The following is a 24684-nucleotide window of genomic DNA, read 5'->3' on the forward strand; positions in this document are numbered from 1 at the left end:
CCAGAGTCCCTTTTAATTCTTTCTGAAGTTTCAAGTCCTTTCCTATATATCATTTTGAGATCTTCCTGTAACTATTTAAGATTATGTTTACTAGCAGCATGTTCTCTTGGTTTTCCTTTGTCTGAGAATGTCTTTATATTCTTTTGATTCCTGAAGATATTTTAGCTAGATATAAAATTTGCAATTGGCAATTCTTTTCTTCTAAAACTTGAAAAATGCTGTGTTATTTTCTTCAGACTTGCATGTTTTCAGATAAGAAATCCATTGCTATTCAATATGGTTGTTCCCTTTAAGGTAATGTGTCATGCGACACTAGGTTCTTTCCATAGTTTTTTACTTAATTTTCATAATTCTAATTATCATGTATTTTGGTGTGGATTTCTTTAGGTCTCCTATTTTGCTCAGTATCTTGATCCTATAGTTTTATAGCTTTCATCAAATTTGGAAAGTTTTCTGTCATTATGTCTTTTATATTTTTTAAATTCTCCTTTCTCCTCTTCCTCTCAGTTTCCATGATATAAAAAATGAGCTATCTACTTTTGTCCAACTGTTTCCTCAAACTGTTATGTCAGTCAGCTTTTTCTCTATTTTTCAGATTGTGCTTAGTTGCTCAGTCATGTCTAACTCTTTGTGACCTCATGGACTGTAGCCCACCAGTCTCCTCTGTTCATGGAGATTGTTCAGATTAGGTAAATTCTACTGGACTGTCCTCAAATTTTTTACTTCTACCCTTTGTCATCTCAACCCTCCTATTAAGCAACTTTGATCAAGCAACTTTGTTTTTCTTGCACTCTTCAATTTTATAATTTCTATTTGGCACTTTTGACATATATTTCTCCGCTGAGGTTTTTTTTTTTTTTTTCTTCATTTGTTTGAAGAGAATTTTTCATTGCATGTTGGAATTTTTTTTATAATGATTGTTTTAAAAGATTTGATAAATAATTTCAACATCAAATTCATCTCCCTGTTGGTTTCTGTTTATGATATTTTTTTCACTCATTCTTGGTATGAAGAGTAATTTTTTATTTGAATCCTAGAAATATAAATTACATTTTAAAAATTGTGGAATCTTATTTTAAAGCTGGTTGTACACCTGTTGAGGCATACCACTGTAGCTGCTTAGGTGTTTATGTTTAACTTCCTATTGGGCTCCACCAACACCATCCTGTAAAATGTGGGTCACTGACCCACACCATCTTCTTTTCTCCAACTTGGAGAGTGTGATTACCTCTCCACTGGCCTCACAGAGTTAAGAGAAAGTGGAATTGAATAATTGACAGATACTACCTTAATGTGCATGGTAGAGTTCGAGCTTAGTACCTCATGTTTTCTGCTGACATAGAGGGCCAGAGAAGCAAGTGCAAACAAGTCCTACTGTGCAACACCTTAATCTGTCTCCTTCATTGCAGGTGGATGGTGGGCTTGCCACTGGGCTTTGCTACTCTATCATGGAAGGCACTGAAGTGCCCAGGAGTCCCAACTCACAATGCCTCACTGAGTATCATTGCTACTTCATAGGTGTTGAGATTTATCTATTCTACTGGGCCACACTGACCCCAGGTATGTGTGAAAATTGAAATTCTGATTAGTTTGGACTCTCACTGCCTTGACTGGTCTCTTTGACACTAGGTGATGATGGTAGATGAGGTGTAACTATGAATGGTCACTAGCTCATCTCAGTACTGCCTTCTTAAGTTTCCTTGCTTCAGGGTGGGAGTTGAGGCACAGCTTGGCAGCAGACCTCATGGAGACTACCTTGGTTGGGAAATTGGAGTACCAGCAACTTCCTCAAGATTGAAGACAGAACATAAGCTTTTCTCTCACATAAACACTACCTCAGTAGAAGAATTATAACACTCCCTATCTCCATGGACAGAGAAAACAAGGTCAACTCCCTGATAAGACTCCAAAAACACTGCTAAGTGGGGCAATCAGAGTGCTGCTGTCTGATTCTACAGAGCATGCAAAGGATGGGGTGGAGGTCCAGCTCCCTGATTAATCACTTGGAACTCACAGTATGGGGTTACAGGTGATGCATGAAGGAGTATGAACAGTTACATATAGTTTGGGAGGGCTAGTAAGAAACTAGCCCTCCCAAACATGTCTATGTCCTAATATCTAGAATCTTTAAATATGTTATATGGAAAACAGAATTTTTCAGATATAATTAAGATTATGGGCCTTCAATGGAGAGATTAGATTAGACAGGTGGGTCCAGTATGATCATGTAAGTCCTTAAAAATAGAGAATTTTTCCTGGCTAAGGTGAATCAGATGTAGTAGAAGAGAAAGAAAAAATGCTATAGCTAGGAACGTCATATCTATTCCAGTTGAGAGAATGATTTGATTCATGATTGCTGGCTCTGAGATTAGAGGCATACACTTAAGGGCCAGAGAGAAATCTATAGCGATGTCTCTGAAGTTCTCAATCATTTTTCTTTTGATAAAAGCAAGACTCAAATATTTTCTAATTTTAAAACTGTATCAGTCTCCTTTAATCATAGAGTTTTGAGTTCTTTATAGGGTCTCCTGCATTGGCAGGCAGATTATTTACCACTGCACCACCTGGGAAACTGTAATATCAACTGACCCGTCTTTAAGTTCACAAATAATTCTTTCTGCCAGCTGAAATTTCCTGTTGAACTGCTCTCATGAATTTTACATTTGTTTTATTTTCCAAGTCCAGAGGCTCTTTTTTGTTTGTTTAAATAAAATTTCCAGCTCTTTATTCCCATCTCTTTATTATTGAAACATTATTCTCATACTTTCCTTTTTCAGGGAAAAAATAGTTACACTGTTTATTTTTAACAAATGTACTCAGGAAAAGATTGCTCACACAGAGAAAGTTCTGTATCAAGACATATACATATAAGCCTTGCAATGAGGATTTCTGGGGGAATTGTCAGAGATGTCAAATAATTATAATTCTCTAAGAATTTTGCTTTAGAGGCATACTAATGTTGTTTTGTACCTTTCAGTGGCTGCTAGGCTGTTGCTTTATACTGCAGTTGTGGGACTATTGAGTTTTATAGTTTCTGCAGGGTTGGGTAGAGAGTTGGGAATAAGGCAAGTTAAAGTGTCACTGCTGTTGTTTAGTTGCTAAGTCATGTCTGACTCTTTGTGACTCCATGGTCTGCAGCATGCCAGGCTCCTCTGTCCTCCATCATCCCAAGAATGCTCAAATTCATGTGGAGTCGGTGATGTTTTCTAATAATTTTTCTGAGAAGCAAAGTTTTCATTTTTAACTACTGAATATGATGTTAGTTGTTGTCTCTTCATATACAGCGCTTACTATGTTGAGGAAATTTCATCATATGCTTGGCTGTTAAGTGTTTTTATCATGAAAAGACATGGAGTTTTGTCAAAATTTTTTTTTCTGTTTTTCTGTATCAATTAAGATGACCACATAATTTTTGTCCTCATCCTATTAGTATGGAACAGTGCTTTCACGGATTTTCATATGTTGAAAATTCCTTCCATTTTAGGAAAAAAAATCTTTTAAATGCTCTGTTGAATTCAGTCTGCCAATATTTTATTGAGGTTTTATATTAATATTAATTAGGGATATTGACTTGTAGTTTTATTTTTATATGATATCCTTGTCTGGCTTTGGTGTGATGGTAATGCTGGCTTTACAGAATATGACTGAAAATGTTTACTCCTCTTCAACTTTTTTGAAGAGTTTGAAAAGAATCGTTACATTTCTCTAATTGATAGAATTCACCAATAAAGCATTTGGTCCTGTGCTTTTCTCTGTTGGATGGTTTTTGATTGCTGATTCAATATCTTTAACAAGTTACAGGTCTACTCAGATATTCTATTTCTTCATAATTGAGTCTTGGTAGGTTGTGTGTTTTTAGAAATACATCCATTTAGTTTTTCTACTTTGTTGCCACACAGTTGTTCACAGTATCATGTCCTACAACTTTTTATTGCTATGGCATTGGCTGTAATTGCTCATCTTTAATTTCTGATTTTAGTTATTCGAGTATTCCTTCTCCAATTTTTTTTTTCTCCTTTGAGTTGATAATGTGAAAGTGCTGCACTCAATATGCCAGCAAATTTGGAAAACTCAGCAGTGGCCACAGGACTGGAAAAGGTCAGTTTTCATTCCAATCTAAAAGAAAGGAAATGCCAAAGAATGTTCAAACTACCATGCAAATGCACTCATCTCACACGCTAGTAAAGTAATGCTCAAAATTCCCCAAGCCAGGCTTCAGCAATACATGAACCATGAACTTCCAGATGTTCAAGTTGGTTTTAGCAAAAGCAGAGGAACCAGAGATCAAATTGCCAACATCTGCTGGATCATGGAAAAAGCAATATAGTTCCAGAAAAACATCTATATCTACTTTTTGACTATGCCAAAGCTTTTGACTGTGTGGATCACAATAAACTGTGGAAAATTCTGAAAGAGATGGGAATACCAGACCACCTGACCTGCCCCTTGAGAAACCTATATGCAGGTCAGGAAGCAACAGTTAGAACTGGACATGGAATAACAGACTGGTTCCAAATAGGAAAAGGAGTACATCAAGGCTGTATATTGTCACCCTGCTTATTTAACTTATTTGCAGCGTACATCATGAGAAATGCTGGGCTGGAAGAAGCACAAGCTGGAATCAAGATTGCCGGGAGAAATATCAATAACCTTATATATACAGATGACACCGTCCTTATCGTAAAACACGAAGAAGAACTAAAGAGCCTCTTGATGAAAGTGAAAGAGGAGAGTGAAAAAGTTGGCTTAAACCTCAACATTCAGAAAATTAAGATCATGGCATCTGGTCCCATCACTTCATGGTAAATATATGGGGAAACGGAACAATGGCTGACTTTATTTTGGAGGGCTCCAAAATCACTGCAGATGGTGATTGCAGCCATGAAATTAGAAGACACTTGCTCCTTGGAAGAAAAGTTATGACCAACCTAGACAGCATATTAAAAAGCAGAGACATTACTTCATCAACAATGGTCCGTCTAGTCAAGGCCATGGTTTTTCCAGTAGTCATGCATGGACTTATGTTGAAGCTGAAACTCCAATACTTTGGCCACCTGATGCGAAGAGCTGATTCATTTGAAAAGATCCTGATACTGGGAAAGATTGAGGGCAGGAGGAGAAGGGGATGACAGAGGATGAGATAGTTGGATGGCATCACCGACTCAATGCACATGGATTTGGGTAGACTCCAGCAGTTGGTGATGGACAAGGAGGCCTGGCATGCTGCGGTTCATGGGGTCACAAAGAGTTAGACACTACTGAGCAACTGAACTGAACTGAGTTGATAATTTCAAATAATTTGTCTTGAAGTTTGCTAATAATTCATGCCTAGTCAAGTCTATCTTTGAGCAACATTAGTGATTTTTTTTCAACTCACTTATTGTATCTTTCAGCATCAAAATTTCTATTTGGTTCTTTTTATATATTGATAATTTAAATTTATTGATATTATCATTTGGTTTATGCAATATTTTCCTGATTTTGTTTAGTTGCCCAGAAACATAAATCTGTGCCCTCACTGAACATTATTTAGGCAGAAGTTTTAGTTTCTTTGTTCGGTAATTTAGAAATACATGTTCTGTAGATCAGTCTGTGGAGATCTACTTTGCTTTTTTAGTTGTTTCATTTTTCCCTGTTTGTACACATATGATTTATGATATTAATAATAATAAAAAAGAGGCTCTTCTCCTAGTCTTTAGGAACCATCTTTTTGCAGGGTGAGTCTCTTCACCAATCAGCCCAGCTAGAGTTTCAATTATTTCTCAAAACTTTTCTAGTCATGAGTCTTCCCTGAGTGTGAACATCTCTTTTTATTCTAGCATATACAGCTACTTTTAACTACCTTAATTTCCCTGTTCATTTCAGTTCCGTTCAGTTCAGTCCCTCAGTAGTGTCCAACTCTTTGTGTCCCCATGGACTGCAGCACTGCCAGGCCTCCCTGTCCATCACCAACTCCCAGAGCTTACTCAAACTCATGTCCATCCAACCATCTCATCCTCTGTCATCCCTTTCTTCTCCTCCCTTCAGTCTTTCCCATCATCAGGGTCTTTTCAAATGAGTAAGTTCTTCCCTTAATGTTCCAACTTCAGCATCAGTCCTTCCAATGAATATTCAGGACTGATTTCCTTTAGGATGGACTGGTTGGATCTCCTTGCTGTCCAGGGAACTCTCAAGAGTCTTCTCCAACACCACAGTTCAAAAGCACCAATACTTTGGTGCTCAGCTTTCTTTATCATCCAACTCTCACATCAATATATGACTATTGGAAAAACCATACTTTGACTAGACGAATATTTTTTGGCAAAGTAATGTCTCTGCTTTATAATATGCTGTCTACTTTGGTCATAACTTTTCTTTCAAGGAGCAAGCATCTTTTAATTTAATGGAGCAGCCAACACCTGCAGTGATTTTGGAGTTCTTTTTCACTTTCTGCCATAAGGGTGGTGTCGTCTGCATATCTGAAGTTAGTGATATTTTTCCCAGCAATCTTGATTCCAGCTGGTTTCATCCAGTTCAGCATTTCTCATGTTGTACTCTGCATATGAGTTAAATAATCAAGGTGACAATATACAGCCTTGACATGCTCCTTTCCTAATCTGGAACCAGTCTGTTGTTCCATGTCCACTTCTAACTGTTGCTTCCTGACCTGCATACAGATTTTCTCAGGAGGCAGATCAGGTGGTCTGGTATTCCCATCTCTTTCAGAATTTTCCACAGTTTGTTGTGATCCACACAGTCAAAGGCTTTAGCAAAGTCAATAAAGCAGAAGTAGATGTTTTTCCGGAACTTTTTTGCTTTTTTGATGACCTGACAGATGTTGGTAATCCGATATCTTATTCTTCTGCCTTTCCTAAATTCATCTTGAACATCTGGAAGTTCACAGTTCACATATTGTTCAAGCACATCTTGGAGTATTTTGAGAACTAATCTGTTAGCTTGAGATGACTGCAATTGTGCAGTAGTTTGAGTATTCTTTGGCATTTCCTTTCTTTGGGATTGAAAAGAAAACTGACCTTTTCCAGTCCTGTGGCCACTGCTGAGTTTTCCAACTTTGCTGGCATACTGAGTGCGGCACTTTCACAGCACTATCTCTTAGGATTTGAAATGTCTCAACTGGAATTCCATTACCTCCACTAGCTTTGCTCATAGTGATGCTTCCTAAGGCCCACTTGACTTTGTATTCCAGGATGTCTGGCTCCAGGTGAGTGATCACACCATCATGATTATCTGAATCATGAAGATTGTCTTTGTATAGTGCTTTGTGTATTCTTGCTACCTCTTCTTAATGTCTTCTGCTTCTCTTAGGTCCATACCATTTCTGTCCCTTATTGTGCTCATCTTTGCATGAAAATTTCCCTTGATATCTTTAATTTTCTTAAAGAGATCTCTAGTCTTTCCCATTCTATTGTTTTCCTCTATTTCTTTGCATTCATCACTGAGGAAGGCTTCCTTATTTCTCCTTGCTATTCATTGGAACTCTGCATTTAAATGGGTATATCTTTCCCTTTCTCCTTTCCCTTTTCTTCCCTTTTCCTTTTCTCCTTTCACTTTTATTCTTTTCATGGATATTTGCAAGGCCTCCTTAGATAACCATTTTGACTTTTTACATTTCTTCTTTTGGTAATGGTCTTGACCCATTTCTCTTGTACAATGTCACAAGCCTCCATCCATAGTTCTTCAGGCATTCTGTCTATCAGATCTAATCCCTTGAATTTGACTATTATTTCATGGCAAATAGATGGGGAAGAAGTGGAAGCGTTGGCAGATTTTATTTTCTTGGGTTTCAAAATCACTGTGACCATGACTGTAGCCACAATATTAAAAGATACTTGTTCCTTGCAAGAAAAGCCATGACAAACCCAGACAGCATGTTCAAAACAGAGACATCACTTTGCCAACAAAGTTCTGTATAGTCAAAGGTATGATTTTTCTAATAGTCATATATGGGTGTGAGAGTTGAGCCACAAAGTTGAGCACCAAAGAACTGATGTTTTCGATCTGTGGTGTTAGACAATACTCCTGAGAGTCAATCGGACAGCAAGGAGATCAAATGTGTCAATGTTAAAGGAAATCATCCCTGAATATTCATTGGAAGACTGATGCTGAAGCTGAAGCTCCAATGCTTTGGCCACCTGATACAAAGAGCTGACATAATGGAAAAGACCATGATTCTAAAGATTGAGGGATGGAGAAGAACTGGGCAATAAAGGATTAGATGGTTGGATGGCAACACCGACTCAATGGACATGAGTTTGAGCAAACTCAGTGGGATAGTGATGGATAGAGGAGCCTGGCATGCTGCAGTCCATGGGGTTGCAAAGAGTTGATCACGACTTAGCCACTGAACAACAAAATACTCACCCTCAGTAGCACTTGACTTCCATTTCTATTGAGTTACTATACCTAACATTGTTTGCTCCCTCCATCACCTCCCTATAGAGCTTCATACTCCCTGCTGCTCTAATGCCCCATGTTACTGGTCTTCAACGTCTAATCCAAATTAAATCACTAGTTCCCCAAGCAGTCCAACTCAAGTGATACATACAATAATCAGTCCTTTGTGCAGACACAAGAAACATTCAAAACATTAGATAAAGTTTCCACTTTTTTCAGGAGCCAGTAACTGGGAGGTTTCCTTCTGATTGTGTTGAACTACACTGGGTCAGGTAATTGGCAACGATGAACACATAAGAAAAACAAAACAAAACAAAAAAACTCTTTGTAGTCAAATTCCTTCTTAATTATTCAGTGCTTCATGCTGCTCCTGGATGAGCCCAACAACTACCTGAAACTTGATGCTTGTGTGTGTTTAAGAACTAAAGGCTTTTAAGAACATCTAGGTCCTCATCTCCCATTCCCAGGACTTTCTGAATGATGTCTATATCAACAACATTAACACTTGAAATAAGAAACTAAAGTTTCTTATCGGGTAATTGTAGTCAGTATGTGAGGACATGACCGGAGGTGAAAGAGAATCAGATGAAGAGGTTTCACAGGGAGCAGGATCAAATTGCATACATGAAGAACTATACTGTTTGGTTCAGTCATGGTAATGCCAAGCTGATTTAGCAGACCCACACCAAGGAGAAGACACTACAGAAAATGATGACATCAGGACTGACAGAGAGCTGTGAGTGACAAGACACTGTCATTTTACTTCTCACCATGTGGAATGATCCCTCCACCTATTATCATTGTGCAAAATGTCACTCCAAATAAACAAAAGACAGGACTTGCATCTACAACAATCTAAAATTATGTGTCAGTTACGACACATGAATGACTTTGGTGGGGCCCAATGGAACAGAGACGTCAGCTCTTCTGAAGCTGATCGCTGGAGAGCTACTAATTGCAGACAGAATGATCTGAAAACACTCTCAACATCAAAAGAGTACATTACCATCAGCATTTACAAGAGCAAGCGGACTTAGATCTTTTTCCTTTGGAGTGCATGATGAATGCTATCCAGAGAGCAAGGTGAAGGAAGAAATGAAGAAGATGATTGTGCAACTGGTCTCCTTGGGAAACAGCAGGTCATCCCAGTCCAGAACCTATCTGATGGGCAGAAGTCTTGAGGGTGTATGGTCTGGCAGAACCCCTACATGCTCTTCTTGGATGAACCTGGATATTGATACCATCAATGCCCTAGAAGATGGCATCAGTGATTTTGAGGGTTGTGTGTTGCTGATCAGTCATGGTTTCAAACTTCTTCAGCAAGTTGCACAAGATTTACAGTTCTGTGAGAAATAGACAATCATCAGGTGGCCTTGAGACATCATGGTCTACAGGAAGAACCTCAAGTCCAAGCTGGTGGGTGAGGAGCCACAACTCACAAGGAGGACCCACAACATGTGAGCCCTTGCTGGCCCCCTAGGCCAGGTTCCTGGGGTTGTACTCCCACATTGCTGAAATACTATTCCCCAGTCCCTCCCCTGCCAACATTAGCCTTAGCTACACTCTGATCTTATCTACAGCTGGACAGTACCTGTCCATCTCCTGTCCTTCCAGATACATCTGTCCATGTTTCCTGCCAGCTTTTTGCTGGTTCTGACTGCAATGTAATTATTTAAGGGTGTAACTTTTAAACATGTGTGACATCTGTAAAGTATCTCCCAGAAAAGGAAAAAAGACTAAAAAAAAAAAAAGGAAAAAATCCAATCAGAAAATGTTTGATGAAGTGGTCTTATATTCAAAAGCTTATCATCCAACATGTGAGATATAAAATTTTAACAAACATATATCTTCAAATACATTTTCTAAATGAGATATCTGTTTTTCCAACTAAAATTTCATATTGAGTATACTTTTTAAAATTAATTTTTAAAACATTTTTGAATTTTATTAAAATGTAAATATATTTTATATAAATTTTAAACTTTTCATAAAAAATCATGTCTTTGATGTAAAGCTATTTTAGTTATAGCTGCACATATGACAATGTTAAAATAACATCCAGGAAATCAAGAAGCTATCTACTTGTCTTTTCATTTTAAACTTTTTGAATTTATACCTACATGATTTACTATATTCTGTGTTGATGGAGTTAACAAAACTCTGTATGCTTGTAAAATTCAAAGAATCTACTTGCCAATGCAGGAGACTCAGGAGATGTTGGTTTGATCCCTAGGTCTGGAAGATCCCCTGGAGGAGGGAATGGCAACCCACCCGAGTTTTCTTGGCTGGAAAATTCTACGGACAACGGAGCCTGGAAGGCGCAGTCAGACATGACTGAGCACACATACATACACAATTTTATACAACTTTTCAAATATATTTTGAAATTATATACTTTCTTTAATATATAAAAGAGCAGATGTATGATCTACCTTATTAATTACTAACTTTAGAATAGCATATGTTGGTGCTAAAAGTAGTATTCTAAATTATATAACAGTTCCCTGGATTGGGAAGATCCCCTGGAGAAGGGAACAGCTACACTCTCCAGGATTCTGGCATGGAGAATTCCATGGACTGTATAGTCCATGGGGTTGCAAAGAGTCAGACACAACTGGGTGACTTTCACTTTTCTATTCCCCTCATTTTGCAAATGGAAAAATTTAGTGCTCTGAGGTAAATGTGTTTATCTCTGTTAGTGGAAGGAACAGGGGTACAAGAGTTGGAAGATGATGTAGAAATGAACTTAGAGCTAAAGCCTGACTTTCAGTGAGGTGAATACCATCACTATTTCATTTCCAATTAGAAAGCAAAGATTTGTGAGAAAGATCAGAAACATAGTTTTTGTTTTTGTTTTTCTTTCTGTCAAACAACATTTCAAACCATTGGAGTAGTCTACATTATTTTGTTTTTCGAACTACTGGAATAGCTTACATTGCTCTGACTTCAGTATGACAACAGCCAAGATACCAATTGGACTCAGAACAAGCAAAGACCAAGCCCACATTAAAACTGCCCTATATTTACTACACTCCTAGTTAACCATCTTACCAATAAAATTATAATGAAAGTATCCAGGCAAATAATCATAAAGTAATTGCTGGATGAAAACATTTAGTCTGGATAACTCCATCATCAGATTGGTAGAAAATCTGGAGGGCTTGAAATAAAGAAAAGAACTGAGGTCAAAAACTGCATTTACTTTGTTTTGAAAGTGTAAACTATAGGAGAGATGTATTTTTTAGTTACCAGCATTTCATGTTTTTCCCATTTTACTCTAAATTAGTATTAGGTAAGGAATATTGCCATGTTTACGTAATTTCACCATTGTTTCTCAGATTGAAATACCAAATTGAGACATCAGAATGGAAAAACTAAACTTTGCCTCCTGGTGTTCATGATGATTTATCTCTCATTTATGATACAACACATTCTTCTCAGTCCATCTTTTCAAGAACATTTTATGAAAATGTTGGTTAGATAAATATTCAAGATTTATGTTATGAGTATGTAAATGCTATTCAAAAATGTAACCACACAGCAAAATATGATTATTTATTTCCATGAAAAATGCTTATTTTCTTGGTACTAATAATTATCTTGCTTCATTTGCTTACTCACTGACTACCTCACACTCCTCTGCTGTGTTGAGATACATCAGTTCAGTTCAGTTGCTCAGTCATATTCAACTCTTTGTGACCCCGTGGACTGCAGAAGGTCAAGCTTCCCTGTCCATCACCAACTCCCAGAGCTTGCCCAAACTCATATTCATTGAGTCAGTGATGTCATCCAAACATCTCATCCTCTGTTGTCCCATTCTCCCCCTGCCTTCAATCTTTCCTAACATCAGAGTGTTTTCCAGAGTCAGTTCTTCACATCAGGTGGCCAAAGGATTGGAGCTTCAGCTTCAGCATCAGTCCTTCCAATTTATATTCAGAACTGATTTCCTTTAGGATTGATTGGTTTGATCTCCTTGTAGTCCAAGGGGCTCTTAAGAGTCTTCAACACCACAGTTCAAAGTATCAATTCTTCAGTGCTCAGCTTTCTTTATGGTGTAACTCTCACATCCATGCATGATTACTGGAAAAAACATAGTCTTGACTAGATGGACCTTTGTCAGCAAAGTAATGTATCTGTTTTTTTTAATATTCTGTCTAGGTTTTCCATAGTTTTTCTTCCAAGAAGCAAGTGTCTTTTAATTTCATGGCTACAGTCACCATCTGAAGATAATGTATAAAATTTATCTTCCCAATAAAACATCTCCCAAGTCATATAATCTGCTTCAATTTTAATGGATTATTTCATAAATCCTATATACAGTTGTCATCTTAATTGTCTTGTCCTGGGAACTCCCTTCATCTCTTCATTTTGTTTATTTTAATTTATCTCTTTTTCTTTGTTTACTTCTTTTTTTGTTGTGGCATTTTAATATTTATTTAATATACATTTGATGTCCTGGGTAGCTCAAATGGTAAAGAATCTGCCTGCAATGCAGGAGACCTGTGTTCTATCCCTGGGTCAGGAAGATCCCCTAGAGAAGGGCATGGCAACCCACTCCAGTATTCTTGCCTAGAGAATTTCATGGACAGAGGAGCCTGGTGGGCTTCAGTCTACGGGGTCGCATAGAGTCAGACCAACTGAGTGACTAACACAACAGCACATCAGCAATACACAATATAAATTGCCTATTTAATATACATTACAGAGAGAATAGCCTATGTTGTATTAATATGATTTATCTATTATGTGTCTAACACATTCTATATTAGACTAATAGTTTATATTATTTCTGTTAAATACACATACACAACAAAATAATCTGTTATGTATTTTCCTCTAAAAATCATTTCCAAATGCATGCTTTATTTAATATTTAACCTATATATCACTTTGGGCATACACATCATCCAATTATTTCCTAAAGGAACTGTCTCAAAGTTACTCTTGTGAGAGTCTGTATGTCTTAAGTTGTTTTTATTCTACCTTCACAGCTGACTGGTAGTTTGGGCAGAAGATCATAGTTTCAAAATAATGAAGTATCTTAGAACAAAGGAATTGAAAATTTGATCCTGCTTTGGACACTGTAAACTGACCCAGTAGTGCCTTAAAAGGTAATGAAATATTTACTTTCCTTTCTTAAATGACCTATTTGACTGGAATATAGAACATGATGCAAGATGAAGAGATTTGTCAGTGAAATCAGGTAGTAGGTTGTTTTTATAATCCAAGTGAGAGAGGGTAGTATCCCTGGACTAAGGTAAGAACAGTGTTGAAGATCTAGGCATCAGTTTTAAACTGGCTGAAGTAAAGCAATGAGGAATACATGTTTTATCTGTATAGGAACTACTTTAACAATCACTGACCAGTGAAAAAGGGTTGGAGCATGCTCTCCTTGTGGGGCATCTTTGCATTTGAGTAAAGATAATTTTTAAAACTTCATTCCAACAAATGCAGTTAGAGTGGGTTTACACTGTAGCTGACTTTGGTTTTGTGAATTTCCAAAGGGTCAGAAAATTCCTTGTGACTACCCAGTTCTCCTCAAAATTGAATTACCCTTTTACTGTAGCAATGTGAAAGTGTCAGTCGCTCAGTCACATCCAACTCTTTGTGACTCCATGAACTGTAGCCCATCAGCCTCCTCTGTCCATGGGATTCTCCAGGCAAGAATACTGGAGTAGGTTGCCTAAATTCATTTCAGTGTAGTACTTACCCTTAGGATTAATAAACAGCAAGTTGAAAGGCAGTTTTGTGTTATAGGATGGCAACTAAGTTCCTTTTCACAAGTAATCGATGTATCAGTAAGTTGGTGATTCTAAAAATATGTTGCAAACCATCCTAATGAGAATTGCCTATGGTGTTGGTTAAAAAGCAGAGACTTTTAATCCCCACCCCTGAAAGTATATACTAATACAGTCTGATGGTTGAGCCCAGGAATCTGCATTTTAAAAAACCTCTCCTGGAGTGTTATGTACTGTAAATTTTGAGAACCACTGGGAATGTTTGGTAAGAAGCTAATACCTTCATTTGGAATAATTCAGGTTGATTTTGAAGTTGGATACAAGGATAATACACAATGAAACTGCATTGTTAATGAATGATCATTTCAATTTGATATTTGGGAGGCTAACCTTTTAGCATGAATCTACAAATAAATATTACAGATGTTGTATAGTTTTAATGGTATGAATTAATATCCTAGAAGCATAACAAATCTGGACTAACCTGTGAATTACTGAGGTGAAACAATAAAATCATCAAAAAAAATACCACTGTCTGAAGGAAATAACAACTCACTCCAGTATTCTTGCCTGGAGAATCCCATGGACAGAGGAGCCTGATGGGCTGCAGTCCATGGGGTCGTAAAAATCAGACACTACAGAACGACTTCACTTTCACTTTCATGATCAACACAAGTTACTGCCAGGACGTAATTAGATTACGAAACATTACTTTCTCTTTCAAAAGCAGAAAACGGATTTGACGAATTATTGCATGACACCTTCCAATTTATCCTTAGTGTTTACACGTATTTTAAAAACTCTGCATCATTTATTGTTATTGTGAACAAGTTCTGCATGACTTAAGGAGAGGTCTTGCATTCAGATAATACAGATGTTTTTATCAGGGAGTTAATAAACACACCATTAATAAGTAATCCAGCAGTATAATGAAACCATCACCTAACAAAAGTGACACAGTACATTGCTGCTGTAGCAGGTAATTAAAATGAAACAAGTTTGTTACATTTAGGATAATAAAAGGAAATAACTACAAGGAGCTGAGAGGGCTTTTTGTTTGAAAAACCAGGAGATTTCTGGTTGTGTTTTTCATCTGCATTACAATGCTTTCCTCCCTCGTGACCTTTTGACATCTTGCACTTTTAAAATGCATCATTTTTAAATGTTTCACTTGGGTAGTGGAGCAATGATGCCTTTCATTTATTGTGCAACGATGTTTGCATTTTTCCTGTAGGATTATATTCTATATAATTCTTCTCTTATAGATTGATAATTCACCATATGATTTGGCAAAAGTAAAGCTTCCTTCAATCTCAAGCCAATAAAATGCAGCTGTTGTTTATACAGAACTAAATATGTACTAAAGACTAGGCTAAGGGCTTTGTCCCTGGATCGTATTTCACTTTCATTAGAATTAGCTTGTGCAGGAAGAAAAGTGAAGGTACAGAATTCAGTAAGCCATTTAAGATGATTCCGTACCTTTCTTTTTTTTTTTTTTTCCTTTTCATACTTCATTCCTTATTTCATCCTTATTTCATGGTCTTCCTGTTGGCATTAGAAAGGGAAGTTTTTCCACTCCCAAACAGTATTTCCTCCTTCACTTAATGAAAGCTATAAGCCACAAACATTGCAGGCTGAAAGGGGAAAGTTGGTAGTCTGGCAAAGAAGTCTTAACTTCCAGTAGAATCAAAAGCAAAGCTGGAGACAAGTTTAAGGTAGAGAATCTGAGTGTTTTTTCCTGGTTCCTTGAGTCAAACAGTGTGACTTCCTCATTTGCTTTCATTTCTAATCCTGAGACCTCCAGATATACCCAAGATCAAAAAAATAAAGAAAGAAAATAAAGAAGTGAAAAGAAAAAACACGTTCCAAAATCAAATAAATGATTTCTTGATTATCTGGGTCACTGGTCCTCTCCACTAACATGTATAATCAAGAGCTGATGATGCCATATATGATAAGTAATTCTTTGATGAAAAATTTGATACTTAATTTCTTATAGGAGTTTCATTTTTGTTTTTTCCAAGTTTTAGTTCTGACAAGCCTATTTCTGAAGAATGCCCTGTTAAGTCCTCTGGGTTTTTGAATGTCATTTGAAATACTTTTAGCCATTTAAGAAAAAGGAAGACAAAGTCATGATTCAGGAGTGGAAAAAAGAATCCAGCCAGGAGTAACAGCTTAATTCAGACTGGACAGCAGAATGCATGAACTCTGGCTGTTGAAATAACAGTTTAGCAATCCTAAACTAGACTCATGTCAAAATGAAGCTTTCACTCATTCCCCAGCCGCTCACTGTACTCTTTTCTCTTTCATACAGCTTTTATAATGTACTTGTCAAACTAGTCGTTAAATCACATTTGTATGCTGACCATGAAGTGTTTGGACTTCCAAGATGGTCAAAATGAACTGCTTTAAAGTTAGTAATCTGCTAAATTAGCTGCCTTCTTTCATGGTATTCCAGAACAAACAGACCCCCTTTAAAGAAGTCTCCACTCTTGTTTCAAGTGGCTCGAGTCTGTTATTCTTACATAAAGATGTTAGGGTTCTTCCAAGAGAAGTTCAAAGAGAAATTTAGGAATAAAATATTAAGCAAATTAAAAGGACTTTTAGTATAATGATCATGTCACTGAGTAAAAGAGGTTAAAATTGGCCATCACTTTACTGTATAATCAGTTATGTGTTTTTCCTTAACTTGCATAGAAAGTCTCAAGTTAGCCCTATGGTTTAGAAAGGAATGTCATCACCTGGACAGATGTCAGAATAGTAATATTCATTGAGCGCTTAGTCTAACACATGGGTCGGGAAGGTCCCCTGCATAAGGAAATGGCAACCCATTCCAGTACTCTTGCCCAGAAAATCCCATGGACGGAGGAGCCTGGTAGGCTACTGTCCATGGGATCACAAAGAGGAGTTGGACATGACACCACTTCACTTTTCTTTACCATCTGAGCCATAGGGAAGCCTACTGTAGTACAGTGCAGAAAAATCCAAACAAACTTTAAGATGGACCTACACATTTGACTTGCTTATTCTCTAAAGACCATCTTTTTATTCTATTTATTTATTCTTTTTATCTCTTTAATATGTTCTTAAATGTTTCAGCATAATAATGTATTATCTATCATATTTATTATAACGATTAAGAGGCACTAGTAAGATAAGTCACATAAGGTGCTTGGGACATAGTAAAATCACAATAAAAGCTATGCATATTATATCCCATAACACATACTATTTGACATACATTAAATATTTTTGTAGCAATGGAAATAATGTGTATGAATCACATCCTAATGTCTTCACATAGCAGTCACAAGTAAATACTGTCATTCTGTATGTATAAATCACCAATAATTATTTGTGCCTATGAGTGAGGTGCAAAATTGGAATCCAATGGACTTAATAGTTGTGATACTTTGTAGAACATATTGAAATATTTACCTTTGAAAGAAAGGAGAGAAACTATATCTGCTTTATTTGTATAAACATGCAATGTTATTGTCATCTTTAAAACTGAATTAGCTTATTCTCATATACACAAAAATACTCTATAATTTATGACACCACAAGAAGATCTTTATTTACAAACATCTAGCCAGATGCACTGCAAATAACATGATTATGGTTGAACAATTTGTTCTCAAGGAGTCATAATTTCTTGAAAGCTCTATTAACCTTTCCAAGCCACTGGGGTGTCATTTAGTATAATGAGTGCTAGTTTCGTAAGTGGTGTCCCAGTGACCCAAAAGATTTCCCCCAACTTCTAAAAGTGCTTCTTAATCTCCATGGTACAGTTTGCACAGTGGGAAAATATGGTTCATTATCTCACAAACATACATTATAGGCAAAGAACTTAATAATTTCAACATTTTTTATGCTTAAACTAGGTAACAACAAAATGAGTGTTTCTAAAAATAAAGTGAAAGTCACATGTAGAAAGTCAATTATTATAATCCAATATTTTCTCTTTTACTGAATTTTGTTTAAAAAATTCTTCTACAAGCCAATTTTAGGACTCCTTTTAAGATGTAAATGAGTATCAGAAGGGAGGGGCTATCTCAGGCTAATTTCCTTAGCTCACTCAGAATGATGATTTTCATCTTCTCCTATTGCTCTCTAAGGCCCTTTTCTGGTTCTGCAAACTGATGTTTTGCTCTTTTCAAGCTTGAATGGCAATTGGAACATATTTTTTTTAGCTCAATGAATTTGTATCTAGGCAAGTTCCTAATTGCCTTACATACACAGTTTCTTCAATTTTTCTATAAAAAATATTCTTATACAAATCACTGCCTCTACAAAGAATAAAATTTAGATTTCTCTGAATGATAGGGAAAATGAGTAATGGAATGAATATCATATTATTGCAATATTTTCCCATAACACTGCAGACATATCATTTTTGCTTCTCCTTTGTGCATCATAAATATGAGTATACAATTTAAAAAAGAGAGGAAATCACTTATTTCTATTTCTCATTCTTAATCTGAGGTCAGAAATCCTTTTTCATAATTATGATCATGTCTGAAACCACTACTTTAGAGATAGAAGGTTAGTTGTTATGTTGAGAATTTCAACTTAAAATGTGGGATATTTCCACAAAGAGTATTAATGAATGATGAAGCAGGAATGTGTTGGATTTTGTGAAAAACGAGTGGGAGAGTGGTGGGCAGAAGTTTCTCTTTTTACTTAAGTCCCATAAACATTTTTCTTTTTACAAATTTATGTAGAAAATTTTGGTTGCAGAATCAAATTCATTATGACCTATTTTCATCTTAGTTATATCAAAAGAAAAATATGAATTATACTACAGGGAATAAGGTAGTATATTCCCAACTTTAATGTACCTACAGAAATCACATGGATCATCTTATCAAACTGTAGGTTCTGAGTTTGGTATGTTTTGAGTAGGGCCTCAGATTTTGTGTTTCTAAGAAGCTCTTAGGGAATACTACTGTGCCTGATAAATGGACCACATTTTGAGCAGCAAGAGAATAGAAAATAGAGGTACTCCTTTTTAACATCGTTAGATTTTCAGAGATGCCTGAGGAGTTACATGATTAATGCCTATGTATCAGTTAGTTCTTTAGTTTAACTGAAAACCAAAGAATAACCTAGTGCAGAGAAAGGATTATAGAATGACAATTCTGATACCATAATAGCTATCATTTTATTCTGTGAATTTTTAGATTTATGACATACGTTACCAGAATGCATATATCAGACACAATCTAGAAATTTTGAGAAGAAAGTAGTTTGAGTATGGAGACAATGCATGTATATAGAGGTTTACAACTGTCTGAACATTTATTGAGGAAAAGGGGATAGTTGTTACTATGTAAAAATGAATGGTTTGATGTTTGTTGTTTTCATGTAATCCCACAAAAAGTAGGAAAGTTTATTTATTAACATGATATGAAACCATATATAATTTGCATTGCATATCTAATAGGTTTGACCCTATAACCATAACTATGCGTAAGAAATGCTCAGTTCAGTTCAGTTCAGTCGCTCAGTCATGTCCTACTCTTTGCGACCCCATGAATCGCAGCATGCCAGGCCTCTCTGTCCATCACCATCTCCCGGAGCTCACTCAGACTCACGTCCATCGAGTTCGTGATGCCATCCAGCCATCTCATCCTCGGTCATCCCCTTCTGCTCCTGCCCCCAATCCCTCCCAGCATCAGAGTCTTTTCCAATGAGTCAACTATTCGCATGAGGTGGCCAAGTACTGGAGCTTCAGCTTTAGCATCATTTCTTCCAAAGAAATCCCAGGGCTGATCTTCTTCAGAATGGACTGGTTGGATCTCCTTGCAATCCAAGGGACTCTCAAGAGTCTTCTCCAACACCACAGTTCAAAACCATCAATTCTTCGGTGCTTAGCCTTCTTCACAGTCAAACTCTCGCATCCATACATGACCACAGGAAAAACTATAGCCTTGACTAGATGGACATTAGTCAGCAAAGTAATGTCTCTGTTTTTGAATATACCATCTAGGTTGGTCGTAACTTTTCTTCCAAGGAGTAAGTGTCTTTTAATTTCGTGGCTGCAGTCACCATCTACAGTGACTTTGGAGCCCAAAAAAATGAAGTCTGACACTGTTTCCACTGTTTCCCCATCTATTTCCCATGAAGTGATAGGACCAGATGCCATGATCTTTGTTTTCTGAATGTTGAGCTTTAAGCCAACTTTTTCACTCTCCTTTTTCACTTTCATCAAGAGGCTTTTTATTTCCTCTTCACTTTCTGCCATAAGGGTGGTGTCATCTGCATATATGAAGTTACTGATATTCCTCCCAGCAATCTTGATCCCAGCTTGTGTTTCTTCCAGTCCAGCGTTTCTCATGATGTACTCTGTACATAAGTTAAATAAGCATGGTGACAATATACAGCCTTGACGTACTCCTTTTCCTGTTTGTAACCAGTCTGTTGTTCCATGTCCACTTCTAACTGTTGCTTCCTCACCTGAATACAGGTTTCTCAAGAGGCAGGTTAGGTGGTTTGGTATTCCCACCTCTTTCAGAAATTTTCCACAATTTATTGTGATCCACACAATCAAAGGCTTTGGCATAGTCAATACAGCAGAAATAGATGTTTTTCTGGAACTCTTTTGCTTTTTCCATGATCTAGCAGATGTTGGCAATTTGATCTCTGGTTCCTCTGCCTTTTCTAAAACCAGCTGAACATCAAAGAGTTCACGGTTCACGTATTGCTGAAGCCTGACTTGGAGAATTTTGAGCATTACTTTACTAGCATGTGAGATGAGTGCAATTGTGCAGTAGTTTGAGCATTCTTTGGCATTTCCTTTCTTTTGGATTGGAATGAAAACACCTTTTCCAGTCTTGTGGCCGCTGCTGAGTTTTCCAAATTTGCTGGCATATTGAGTGCAGCACTTTCACAGCATCATCTTTCAGGATTTGAAATAGCTGAATTGGAATTCCATCACCTCCACTAGCTTTGTTCATAATGACGCTTTCTAAGGCTCACTTGACTTTGCATTCCAAGATGTCTGGCTCTAGATGAGTGATCACATCATCATGATTATCTGGGTCATGAAGATCTTTTTTGTACAGTTCTTCTGTGTATTCTTGCCACCTCTTCTTAATAGGTCCATACCATTTCTGTCCTTTATCGAACCCATCTTTGCATGAAATGTTCCCTTGGTATCTCTAATTTTCTTGAAGAGATCTCTTTCCCATTCTGTTGTTTTCCTCTATTTCTTTGCACTGATTGCTGAAGAAGACTTTCTTATCTCTTCTTGCTATTCTTGGAACTCTGCATTTAGATGCCTATATCTTTCCTTTTCTCCTTTGCTTTTCGCCTCTCTTCTCTTCACAGCTATTTGTAAGGCCTCCCCAGACAGCCATTTTGCTGTTTTGCATTTCTTTTCCATGGGGATGATCTTGATCCCTGTCTCCTGTACAATGTCACTAACCACATTCCATAGTTCATCAGGCACTCTATCTATCAGATCTAAGCCCTTAAATCTATTTCTCACTTCCACTGTATAATCATAAGGGATTTGATTTAGGTCATACCTGAATGGTCTAGCGGTTTTCCCTATTTTCTTCAATTTGAGTCTGAATTTGGTAAATGTCTGTTGAATTGAATAGTTTATACTTCCTACACATATAGTTACATCACAAATGTTTTAATAAATAAAATATTAATAGCCAGTTACTTCATTTGTTATATGATTAATACAGGTATATTAGGTATTTCATTTATTATACAACTGATACTGGTATAAGTTACAAATACCACGTTATGACCAAATCACAATCGAAGATATTCTATTTGAATAAAATAACCATTCTTTCTATACCAAAATTTGAGCAAGTAATATTATATTTATCTTAGGAACAAAAACTACTTTCTCTATATATTTAAGTTATTTTTCATAGCAATATTACATTCGAAGAAATTCCTGATTATTTGGAATTTAATAGGCTTAAGATCTTTGCAAGAAATCTGAGTAAATTATAAATTTTCTAAAGAGATTTTTTAAAAAGAATGCTTTCCATCACACAGTACATAATCAGTATTTCTTTTGTATTTGAAAAGAAAGGTGAATAGTTATTATTTCAGTGCAATTACTATAAATAGGCAACTTGGTAATAAGAGGAACGTTTGTTACTGAGGGTAAAAATAATGCATATATGAAATGTGTATAGATGTTACATGTAAGTTTATAAAACAAAAATCAAAAAACAAATGGTAGGGCTGGGATTGGAAGTAATGCAAATATAACAAATATGGTTTAAAAAGAACACTTTACTATAATTTACAGTAAGTAGTAAAATGCTCAGCAATGTTGCAGTAGTGAAATTAGAAAAAAGAAAAAAATATATATTAAGTAGTTGAGTTCAAGAATAGTTTATTTCTCACTCTTAAGTGATCTGTACACACTAACATAAACCTTCTATATGCAGAGAAAAGGCATTGAATCTCTCTTATTCACCGGGCATGTCACTGATTCCTTTTTCCCACACATAGAACATACACATTCCCTCCTTACAGGAAATAAAGTCCTCTCTTGTCAGTGACTTGTCTGCAGCCATTCTCAAATGCCACTGGGAAGATAGTTTTTGAATGTTGCCTACTTGTAGGACTGGAGGTGGGGTTCCTGACAAGATCTGACCGTTCTCTCAGAAATCCTTATTCTACTGGTTCTGTGTTGTTCTGCTCTGGGATTATTTATAGCTCACTATTTCTCATCTATATATCAGATGGATAATGAGAAAGGTATCCTCCTGTAGTCTGCCAGAATTCTCAGTTCAGTTCCTACAGGAAAAAGCTTAGGGACCAAAGTTTTTGTTGTTGTTGTTGTTGTTCATTGTTTTTCTTCTTAAAATCTCAAAGAGTTAAAGTTTTTTGTCCAATATCTTAGGATTTTTGCCAGCAAAATCTCGTGAAAATTTTAGTTTCCTTCTCATCTATGGGGTTCCAGGATATTCCATATGCTAATTACCACACTGAAAGTTCTTTTAAGACATATTTCTAAATACTGCTTTTGTTGGTGGTTGTTGTCTATTAGTCACTACATCATGTCCAACTCTTTGTGATCTCATGGGCTACAGCCAGTCAGCCTCCTCTGTCCATGGGATTTTCCAGACAAGAAAGCTGGAGTGGGTTGCCATTTCATTCTCCAGGGGATCTTCCCAGGTCAGGGATCAATCTCACATCTCCTGCATTGCAGGCAGATTCTTTACTATCAGAGCCACTAGCAAAGCCCATATACCAATTGACTTTTCCAACTCTGTCAGTAGCTGAATATTTCACAGATTTTGCTTGCAACAGTTTTTAGCTTACTGTATGATACTTGTGCTTCTAGAAAAGAGTTTGCATTGAAGAACTCCCCTTACCTTTCTGTGTTATAGGAAAGAAAGCCTTGCTGCAAAGAACACCCTTCCCCTTATGACTCAGGCTAAGACTTAACAGTAACTTCCACCATACACACATACCTTCCACATACACACATGCAAAAGGCAGCTAGAATCTACAAATCCCATTCTTTGCCTTATGAAAGATAGGTAATGGACCTTGTTTGTCATCACTTGTCAATCAACACAAAGTGCTTGTTAATGGACTAAACCAAACTTCAGTGAAGTTTCTGTCTTTATAGGACCCTGAATATTGACTCACCCTTAGCCAGAGGGAGCAGACAGCCTATCCTTAGGAATTTTTTTCAAAAATTTGAGAATCTACTGACCCCAAAGAAAAGCATTTCTTCATTTATTTTGCTCCTACACTTGGTTCTTTTTACCCTTGTTTACTCCTCCTGATAAAAGGAAAGCCCTGCTTGTCCTACTTTTGAGATGTTTGCAGATCTCCTAGGTGAAATGTTCTAAGAATCACCTTTCCAACCACTGCAGTAGTCCCTTTCCTGCCTCTTGCAATAAAGTTTTCAAATAAAGTCTGAAATTCTTTTCATTTGAACACTTACAAATTGACTAGTCATTTTTAGAGACTGTTACTTTCTTCTGAGACCTTGATAAATGGAAGGCATAGCTATGCCTACACCCCATTAACATGTTTCCAACTTCCTCCCCTAGAGCTACAAGTTCAGTAGGCATAGAATTTCCCTTCCAGATGATTTCAGGCTATAGTTTCCCACATGTTTTGGTACTTCTAAGATGAACCTCCACCTCTTTATGCTTAGATAAGCAGCTTCCTTAGGTTTCCCTTGGAGAAGGCAATGGCAACCCACTCCTGTACTCTTGCCTGGAAAACTGCATGGATGGAGGAGCCTGGTAGGCTGCAGTCCATGGGGTCACCAAGAGTCTGACACGACTGAGCAACTTCTCTTTCACTTTTCACTTTAACACATTGGAGAAGGAAATGGCAACCCACTCCAGTGTTCTTGCCTGGAGAATCCCAGGGACAGCAGAGCCTGGTGGGCTGCCATCTATGGGATGGCACAGAGTCAGACATGACTGAAGCGACTTAGCAGTAGCAGCAGTAAGTTTCCCTAGTGGCTTGGATGGTAAAAAACCCTGGTTCGATCTCTGGGTCAGGAAGATCCCCTGGAGAAGGGAATGGCTACCCACTCCAATAT

At 36.9% G+C, this 24684-nt stretch overlaps 1 pseudogene; it reads left to right on the forward strand.

Moving 5' to 3' along the window:
- Positions 1-276: 276 nt before the first annotated feature.
- On the forward strand, positions 277-9855 carry LOC138439930 (ATP-binding cassette sub-family F member 2 pseudogene; annotated as a pseudogene).
- The last annotated feature ends 14829 nt before the right edge of the window (positions 9856-24684 follow it).

This window comes from Ovis canadensis, chromosome 1, assembly GCF_042477335.2.
Source record: "Ovis canadensis isolate MfBH-ARS-UI-01 breed Bighorn chromosome 1, ARS-UI_OviCan_v2, whole genome shotgun sequence".
Classification (NCBI taxonomy): Eukaryota; Metazoa; Chordata; class Mammalia; order Artiodactyla; family Bovidae; genus Ovis; species Ovis canadensis.